This window comes from Molossus molossus, unplaced genomic scaffold, assembly GCF_014108415.1.
Source record: "Molossus molossus isolate mMolMol1 unplaced genomic scaffold, mMolMol1.p scaffold_m16_p_22, whole genome shotgun sequence".
NCBI classification, from domain to species: domain Eukaryota; kingdom Metazoa; phylum Chordata; class Mammalia; order Chiroptera; family Molossidae; genus Molossus; species Molossus molossus.
In genome coordinates, this window is record NW_023425358.1 from 9733796 (window position 1) to 9743215 (window position 9420).

The following is a 9420-nucleotide window of genomic DNA, read 5'->3' on the forward strand; positions in this document are numbered from 1 at the left end:
AATGTCCTCGGGCGAGGATAAAAAATAAATAAATAAATAAATAAATAAATAAATAAATAAATAAACAAACACAGAGTGCTGCCCTGGCCGGTTTGGCTCAGTGGTTGGAGCATCGACCTGCGGACCAGAGAGTCCCGGGTTCGGTTCCCGCTAGGGGCATGTACCAAACAAAAAAAAAAAAAAAAGAGAAAAACACAGAGTGCTGGGCCCCATGGTTTCTGATTCAGCAGGGCCAAGGGGGCCTGAGAGTCTGCATTCTCAACAAGTTCCCAGGTGACATGGGGGCTGCTGGTTTGGGGGTGTGCTTTGAGAACCACTGCTCTGGTGGAAACTTCCAACTCAGAGGAATAGTTGTTATGCAATGCCTCTCGGCTCCTTTGTCTTGAGAAAGACTATCCTCCCCTCCCCCTTCACTGTTACCTACTGACCAGCTGGAGAGACAAGATTCCTTAGGGGCTGAGGAACTCTGAGCACTCAGCCCTTTCTCTCCACACAAAATCCATCCCCGCTCACAATCCGGACCCAAGCAGCATGCAGCCTGTAGGCAGAACGGCACGTCTCACCAGCCACCGAGAACTACCGGAGAGCCTCTGGCGTCCTCTCTCCCCTCCCCTGGCTCCTCATCCCCTCCCCCTGGCTCAGTCCTCCTGACCCTCTGCTGCAGAGGGTACGTAGTCCTTGGTCATAAATGGGTGAGGAGAAGCAGACATCATGACTGTCTAGCAAAGAGAAAGAAAATACCTAAATTCTCATCTTCCCTCTTGTCACCCTTTACCCATTTGTCACTCCTTTTAGATTTCTCTGAAGCCTGTCAGATATATGGTGACGGGCTGGGCAGAGGCCGTAGGGAGCCCTGTGTGAGTGAGAAGAAGCGGCCGCTGCGGACTCAGGCCCTCGAGTACAGGGAGGCAAGCTGTGCTGAGCTGGTCACATTCGTGTGGTGTGTGGTGGCTGTTGACTGAAAGTGGACCCCTTTTCCTGTCTGCTGACTCTTAGTGAGTGGCAGGAGGCCTCCCCGACACATAAACCAGCACTCAGTCCGGCGTGCTGGTGACGACTGGCAACCCCAGGTTTTCCTTGCCGTGCGTTGCTTTTGCTGAGGCTGATACATTTCTGCAACTCTTGATCTTCCTTCATTTCTCATTCTCCCCCAAATAATCGAGGCCAAGTGTGGCCCCGGGAACTGCCCGAGCCCGTCCAGCTGTGCCATCCCGACCGCCTGCATCATTACCGGGCACCGCTGTTGCCCTGGAGTTCAGCTGGCGGCAGAGCTGCTGATGTGCAAAGCAGAATGGCATCCAGCTTGGCTCTCCCTGCGTGTGGGCTCGGCCAGGCTCTCAGAACGCATACTTGTTTGTGTCTGGAAATTCAACAGCTGCAGCTCAGGGCCTCGGGAAACAGATCGGCAGAGAGACCGCACATTATTTCCCACCGCCAACCACGACCACCCTTTTTGTCCAGAGAAGAAAGCACCGCATTTCCCCCGCTGAGCAGGTGTGTTCTGCCGTTAGTGCTCCTAGAAACGGGTGGTGGTCCCCACGGCCCTGACTCGGCAGGTAATTTGGTCATCTGTGTCCTCCGAGCACCTGCCCGAAATTTTTCAAAGGTGGTACATTGGCATCAAAGTTCATCTCCAACCTTTTGTCCCTAAGATCAACAAATCCTTGTCTGGAATTGATCCTCTGCCCTTATTCCCTTGTGGCTGACCACAGGGGTGTGTGAATTCGCAAAAGTATGCAACACAACCACCTTGGGCAAAATACCCCTCTCTCCCAGGAGCATTTTCCAGGGCTGCTGGGCCCATCTTCCCACCAGCTCTAGGTCCTGCGCTCCGATGATGTGCACTAGATTCTAGATCCTTCGCGTTTGGGCTTTGTAACCAAGTGGGCTGTTCCTCCTTCCTCGCGCCCACTCGAGTGCTTCTCCTTTGCTCTGGAGCCCTCTCCTTTCCTCCAGGCTTCTCTTCTGCAAAAAAAAAAAAAAGTCCAAAAAAATATGACAAGAACAATAGGAAAGGAAAGGTCTCAAGAATATGTTGGCTTTTGCTTTGTCTTGATATTTTCAACTGTGGTCCAGGGAAAATAAAGAGAGCGGCTCTGTCGCACGGCACCCCGGCGTGTGTGGAGGGGGCGCTGCTGCGGCGAGGGCCGGGGTTCCACAGCCCAGGCTCCCAGGGTCCGAGTCTGCCGGCGGAGGAAGAGAGTCGTGAGCACACAGTTATCTCCGCTCCACGCGCCTGGCCTCACCGCCAGCCCCACGGGAAGCTGCGGCGCCCCCTTCGCTGTTTGGGAACTCGGAATGGGTTGTCTTAGACAGTAAGCAGAAATGTGGAATTTACTGAAGAGAATCAGATGCAGTATTATCCCTGAGTGTCCAGATTTCTGCTGCCACAGCCTTATTACTTCCTGTTGCCTCCCTGGTGAGAGGAAGCGAAATTACTGAACACATGGCCAAGATAAAGCAGGAGCGGGGTGGGCTCGGGAGGACGGGGAAGGCAGCGTTCTAGGTAAGGTTCGCTGACACCTGTCCTCCAGCCCTGCTCGGCTCTGTGCAGAGGGGCAGGACACCCCCGAAGTGAAGACAAGTATATTCCCACCAGAATTCCCCACCCCAGCTCCGCCATCAGTTACACAATAAGCCACCCCAAGACCCTGAGCAGGCACTGCCCGTGGGTACTCAGATGGAGGGCAGAAGACAGGAGCACCCTGCCCTTGAGAAATAAGCAGACTTGGTCACCTTTGGTGGCCCTTGGCCAAGGAGCGCCTGTCTTGATGAGAAAGCTGTCTCCCGCCCAGCACGTTTCCGGGGTCCCCTGGCTGAGCGGGCAGCCTCAGGACAGTGCATGTGGGATGTGAAAGAGAATGATGTCACCACCCCCACTGACATTTCTGATGGTTCAATCTGCGTAATCACTTAAGTGACATATTGCGGTCATATCGATCTGACATTTGAAAAAATTCTAAACAGCCCTGGCCAGTTTGGCTCAGCGGTTAGAGCGTCGGCCTGCGGTCTGGAGAGACCCGGGTTCGGTTCCCGCTAAGGGCACGTACTTCGGTTGCAGTTTGTCCCCAGCCCTGGTTGGTCGTGCGGGTGGCAGCCACTCGATGTGTCCCTTCACGTCGATGTTTCTCTCTCTCTCTCTCCCCCTCCCACTCTATCTGTACAAAAAATGGGAAAATGTCCTCGGGTGAGGATAAAAAAAAAAAAGGAAAGAAAAAATTCTAAACAGAACAAAAGAACACACTGGGGGGCACTAAATGTTGGGATGCCGAGTGAGCAGAGCGACTGGGCTATGACCCCAAGCTCTCTCGGACTCGCCAGCACCACGTCGGCCCTTCCAGGCACCTGTCTGCTTCCCAGGCTAAAACTTCCCAACAGCCTGACCGGACTTGTGGAAACAGGTGCACCCCTTACAGCTCGGTCCACCCTTCTTCAGATGTGGAGCGGCTCTGATTCTCCATCTGAGAGGTAGTTGGCCTTCCATGCTTAAAACTGAGTGACAGCCAACCTGCACTGCCCAAAAACTAGGCAAAGAGGGGCTCCTCACAGACACAGCTCAATACTGGGAAGAGAAAGATGAGACACTTTGTACAAGCACCTACTGCGTAATAATTTCAGTGGAAGGAGACAGAAATACAGGAGGCTTCTAGGACACCTGTCTCTTTGAGAACATACTTTCCCTCGGGCCTTGGGTTGGGCTCAGCGATGAGAGATAGGAAAGTTCTGGCTAGTCTTCCACCCCGTGAGCTGCCCGGCCTACCCCTGGAAGACGCCACTGCCCCAGGAAGGGAGAGAGTGAAGAAGCCTTCTCGGACCTCACCATCCCTCACTCCAAATATCGTGTTAAGTCCCAGGCTCGCTGAAGCGTTTGTCCTCAGCCAAACACAACTTCCTGTTTCTAAGAAAGGGAAGAAAAAAAAATACTTGAAAGGGTGTTTGGGTATTGAGATTTCAAGTTTCTACAAACGCAAATGAACCAGACACATGTGGAATAAATTTCTCCAGAAGTGAAAAAGATGCTGTGAGTTCCTCACGCCGGACCAGAAGGTGGGAAAGGGTAGCGAGATGGGAGGTGCACCAGACACCCAGAGGAGAGAGAGAAGCCACGGGCAGGCTGGATCAAAGCGAGGGTCCCAGAGATGACAAGGGTCAGTGCGAGCCCTCCCAAGGCCACATCCTGAGCTTGTTGATTACTCAGAACTTCTTCACCTCTGAAGTCATACATGTAAATATCCTACTCCCTGACCACAGCTTCCTGTCCTTCCAGATCCCTCACTAGCTCTTACTACACGTATTCTAGGGACCCCCAGATCCTTGGCAGCCCCCACAGGCACAAGTTCCCCTGGTTTAGTTCTTTCCCTGTGCTGCTCAGAGTTCCAGCACCTTCACCTCAATCTTGCCAGCATTCCCAACTTGCTTGTCCTCCTGACTGAGGGTGCTCCACAGAGCCCCAGGCAGCACCGGTCAACTCTCTGCCTCAGGCCAGTTACCATTATGCTACAACCAGGCTCCACACCACTGAGCACATAGTTGTCGCTATAAAACTTAGAGTCTGACCAGCCACCCAAGCAGGCTTCCCTAGTCAGCTCTATTGCCACTTCTCCGCAACATTATTTTAAACTTTCTCCACCCTCCTCAAGTTCACGATTTGCTACATTTCCCCTTATTATGAGTGGAGGATCTCGCCTCTACTAAGTTGATTTCTACTAAGCAGAAACCAACACTGATCTGCTATGAGAGAAGGGAGAGGGAACTCACCATTAACAGATCAAGTTACCGGCACACATCTAGAGGAACACTGATTCTACCGTATTTTGGATTCAAGAGGCGTATTTCAATCCCTATGAAGTCCACAGAAGGGAGGAGATTCAGAAGATAGTTGCTCGACTTTATTACACGAATCTCCCAGCTCCTCTAAAGGGCAGAGCACATGGGGTCTAGATATCCAGGACTCCCACACGGATCAGCTTTCCTGCCCCCATCATCCCTGTCAACCTTCAGAGTAATGCATCTCTCGGGCTTGGCCCCTGACATGATTTACCAGTTGCTCAGTTCTGTCTAGTTTCATTGCTACATGAAGCTGTGTCTTCAGATTGCAAGGGTGGGGTGAGGGAAGACGGTAAACACCTCACAGGGACAGGATCAAGGACAACATGTCTCAGGACGACAGAGTTTCCACCATGCTAACCTTGGCCTCCTGTGAGCCTTTCTCCTGTGTGTTACAGTACTGGGAAAATGTCTTTACATCTTGAGTTACATTACCAAAGACCCTTTCAGTTTTCCTAGCCTTCAAATGTGCTCAATCTCAGGATGAGAAAAAACAAAAACCTGCCCACAAGAAAATGAAAGTCATCATACAAGAATGCACAATTTCTGGCCACCAATCCTAAGATCCTACTTGTAGCTATATCTATCCTTTTAAACATCTACCTTCTTTTCCTGGTTCTGTTACAAGGGTGAGGTGCTTTCCTACTATCAGAATCAGCCCCTTCTAGGTACCAACAGCCCTCCACGTTGTCAAGGTCCTCAGCCCACCCACGATCCCTGTCTCTCCTGGAGACTGAGCGGCGCCTCCTGCCGGCTCCTTCCCATCAGCGTCTGAACCCGCCGTACCATCTTGCCGTCTTACAGCCTTATCTCTTTACTTTACTCTCTTCCTTGCTCATGAAGTTCCCACTGCTCCTCCAAAGTGTGCACTCTTGCCCTGACCAGTCTGGCTCAGTGGTTGGAGCATCTGCCTGTGGACCGAGTTCGGTTCCCGCTAGGAGCACATACAAAAAAAAAAAAACACAACAAAAAAAGTGTGCACTCTTTTCTCCCTCCACACATTCACATGTGGTCTTCCCTCTTCCTTAAATTTCCTTTCCCCTTTTCTCCTCTCCCCACTTCAACAAACTCCTACTTACTCTCTGAGCCCCAGATTCGAGGTCACCGCCTCAGAGGAGCCCTGGAGTTAGGCTAAGCACCCCCATGGCGCCGTGCACTTCAGTCCAGCTGCTCCGCACGCTGGTGGCCCTTCCTGTCCTCACGGCTGGACCACACACTCCTTGAGGCTGGACCACATCTTTTTTCTTTTTTTCTAATTTATTTTTATTGTTGAGAGGATTACAGATGTCCAGACTACATCTGGTCATTCTTGTCTAGCCTAGAGCTTGTCACACAGCAGGCACTTAATAAATGAGAAAACAATGATCAGGCTTTTTCCACCGTAAAAACAATATGGTTACATCTTCCCACATTCCTCTCTGCGTCTTCCATAGCCGCGCTTGAGAGGATCTCTCCACTCCCCACCTCCTAACAAGCCAGCTCTCCCTGGACGGCCAAGGGAGACTCTCCTGCCAAAGGCATCAGTGACCTTGTGCTAGATTCAACCGGCAGCCCTGCTTACTGTTGCCTGTATTCGTCCCCTGACCACCCCTGAGCTGCGGGGATCTGCAGGGGTGTACTCACCCTTTCCCAGGTGATCTCAGACGCTCCCGCAGTTTTAGTTGTTTCTATACGCTGATCACTCCCTACTGTAAATCCTGAGGCTGTGTTAGATGTCGCCAAGATCACCCCATCATTCAGACATTCGCTAGAAGTCACAGGACTCGGCTTGTGGTTGTACCCATGGCTGAGGTTATTATAGAGATGTAGTAAGGATATACAGCTGAATGGTAAGGGACCAAGACACAGGAGGGGTATGGAGGAATCTATATGAGTCTTCTGGATGCTCTCTCCCTCCCATGCAGGGTCACCCAGAGCTCACTGTTCCCCCAGAAATATACGTGTATATTGTATATTGTATATTGTATGTTTCTGGCCAGTGAAGCCCGTGAAGAACTCGGTGCCCGAGGTTTTGATTGAGGGCTGGTCATGTAGGCCCCCTCTCCCTAGCATGTACCGAAGTTCCAGACTTCATGAAGAAAAGCAGGTGTCCAGCATAAATCATGTTGTCTGCACAAACAGTCTAGCTCCGGAGAACTAGCCTTATCAGTTGACTGTTGACTGAGGACACTGTGAGAGCCAAGCTCCCAGACACCAGCCGAGGGCCAAGTGCAGACAGGACTCTAAGGACAGCAGTGGCAGGCCTGCTGTGTTTACTCCTCTCTGCACAGACTGGATCTGTCTGCGGAACCGCAGGACCAAATGCTTCCAACATTCCGCCAGGCTCAGTGTTCTCAAACTCACCCTCTTTCTCCCAGCTGCTGTACCTATGAGCTATCTTCCACGCCCCCTTCTCCCCTACCCATCCTCTCCACTGGTCCTTAAATGCACCCACCTCTCTCTATTCCTACTGCCGTTGAGGACAACCTCATACCAGCATGGCTGCCTCCGCCCTCAGAACAAGCCTCTCCATTCCATCTGACATCTCTCCAACCCGATTCTCACGTTATTTGGAGTTATCTTTTAAACAGGAAAATGGGATCATTTCATTTCTCCACTAAAACCTTTCATAGCTCTCTAATGCACTAAGAATATAAATCTAAAACTCTTCATAAGAACTACAAGTTCCTGAGTGAACCACCCTCTATCAGCTCCCATTCTTATCTGACGTCACTCTCCCCCTCTGATGACACTGGTGTCTTGTCAGCTCTCACCAAGCTCTCTCAGCCCAGGCCTTCCCATATGCCCTTCCCAAGGCTGAGGTGCTCTCCTCTGCTCATGCTTGGCTCCCCCCAGCTCATCCTGGAGGTCTCAGGTCAACATGTCCTCAGGAAGTTCTCCCCCATCTTCCCCAGTCTAAATGAGTCCCCCTTGCCCTCTCTCATACTTAGTAACTGTCTATTTCTGGTGTGGATTGTTCATCTCATGACTCCCTCTCCTCTCCACTGACTTCAAGCCTAAGGACAAGGATGCTTTGCTCACCACTGGATATCTGGGGCTAAGCTAGCGCCGGCTGCATGGCGTGCTGGCCTTCATCAGCTCAGGCCGCCAGACAAAGTACCACATTACGTGGTTTAGACAACAAAAATTGTTTCTCATAGTTCTGGAGCTGGCGTTCTGAGACCAAGGTTCGTGGTGCCGGCCCTCTTCTTGGTTTGCAGACAGCCACCTTTTCAGTGCGTCCCCCCATGGCTTTCCTTGTGTGTGCACGGAAGACAGAAAGAGAGCCCACACTCTGCAGTCCCTTCTTGTAAGGACACCAACTCATCATGAGGGCCCCATCCTCATGACCTCATCTAAACCTGATACCTTATAATTAACTAGTCATTAATAACAGAAAAGGAGCACCTGGGCCCGTGTGGCTCGGTGGTTAGAGCATTACCCCACGCACCAAATGGTCATGGGTTCACTACCCAGTCAAGGGCATATACCTGGGTTGCAGGTTTGATCCCTGGGCCTGGTTGGGGTGTATGGGAGGCAACTAATCAATGTGTCTCTCTCACATGGATGTTTCCCTCTCTCTCTCTGTCTCTCTCTCTCCTCCCCTCCCTTTCCTTCCTTCTATTCTCTCTAAAAATCAATGGAAAAAATATGCTTGGGTGAGGATTAACAAAAAGAAAATAATAATAATAATAGAAAAAGAGTAAAGGGAAGGCTAGACATTGTAGGCATGTCCTTTGGGCAGCTTCACCAGGAAGCTACAACTATGCATTCTCCAGGGATCCAACAAAAGGAAAGTAGATGCATGCCCAATAAAGTTAGGATGACATAGGGAAGATACTTGCTGTCAATCACTCCTGGGGACAGAGATGGTTGGCCAGAATGGGCATGGTCACTACAAGGGCAGGGATATTTGGGAATATACAATCCCCTAAACCAGGGGTGTGGAATATCTGGCTCTTGGGCTGCATAAGGCCCACAAAATCAATACAAGTTAACATCATGCATCTCACCAAAGAGAAGCAGTTCCAGCCATCAATTTAGGGGTGAGTTAATTAAATGTTTGACCAAATAGCCCAGCCTGTGTGGCTCAGTGGTTGAGCGTCAACCCATGCACCAAGACTTTGCCGGTTCGATTCCCAGTCAGGGTACCTGCCCAGGTTGTGGGCCGGATCCCCAGTGGGGGGCATGCAGGAGGCAGCCAATCGATGTTCTCTCTCATCGATGTTTCTGTCTCTCTCTCCTTCTCTCTTCCTCTCTCTCTCTAACATCAATAAAAAATAAAAAAAATAAAAAACTTTTTTTAATGTTTGACCAAATATAGCAGGTTAATTTTTTTCCTTTTTGAACATTTTTTTTCTTCATTGATGTTAGAGAGAGAAGGGAGAAAGAGCGAGAGATAGAAACATCGATGAGCAAGAACATCAACTGGCCGCCTCCTGTACGGCCCCCCACTGGGGATTTGACCCACAACTTGGGCATGTGCCCTGACCAGGAATCGAACCGGCGACATCTTGGTGCATGGGTTGACGCTCAACCACTGAGCCACACAGACCGGGCTAGCAAGCTAATGTTTAAGTTGATAATTTTGTATGGCCCTTGAATGATGTTATA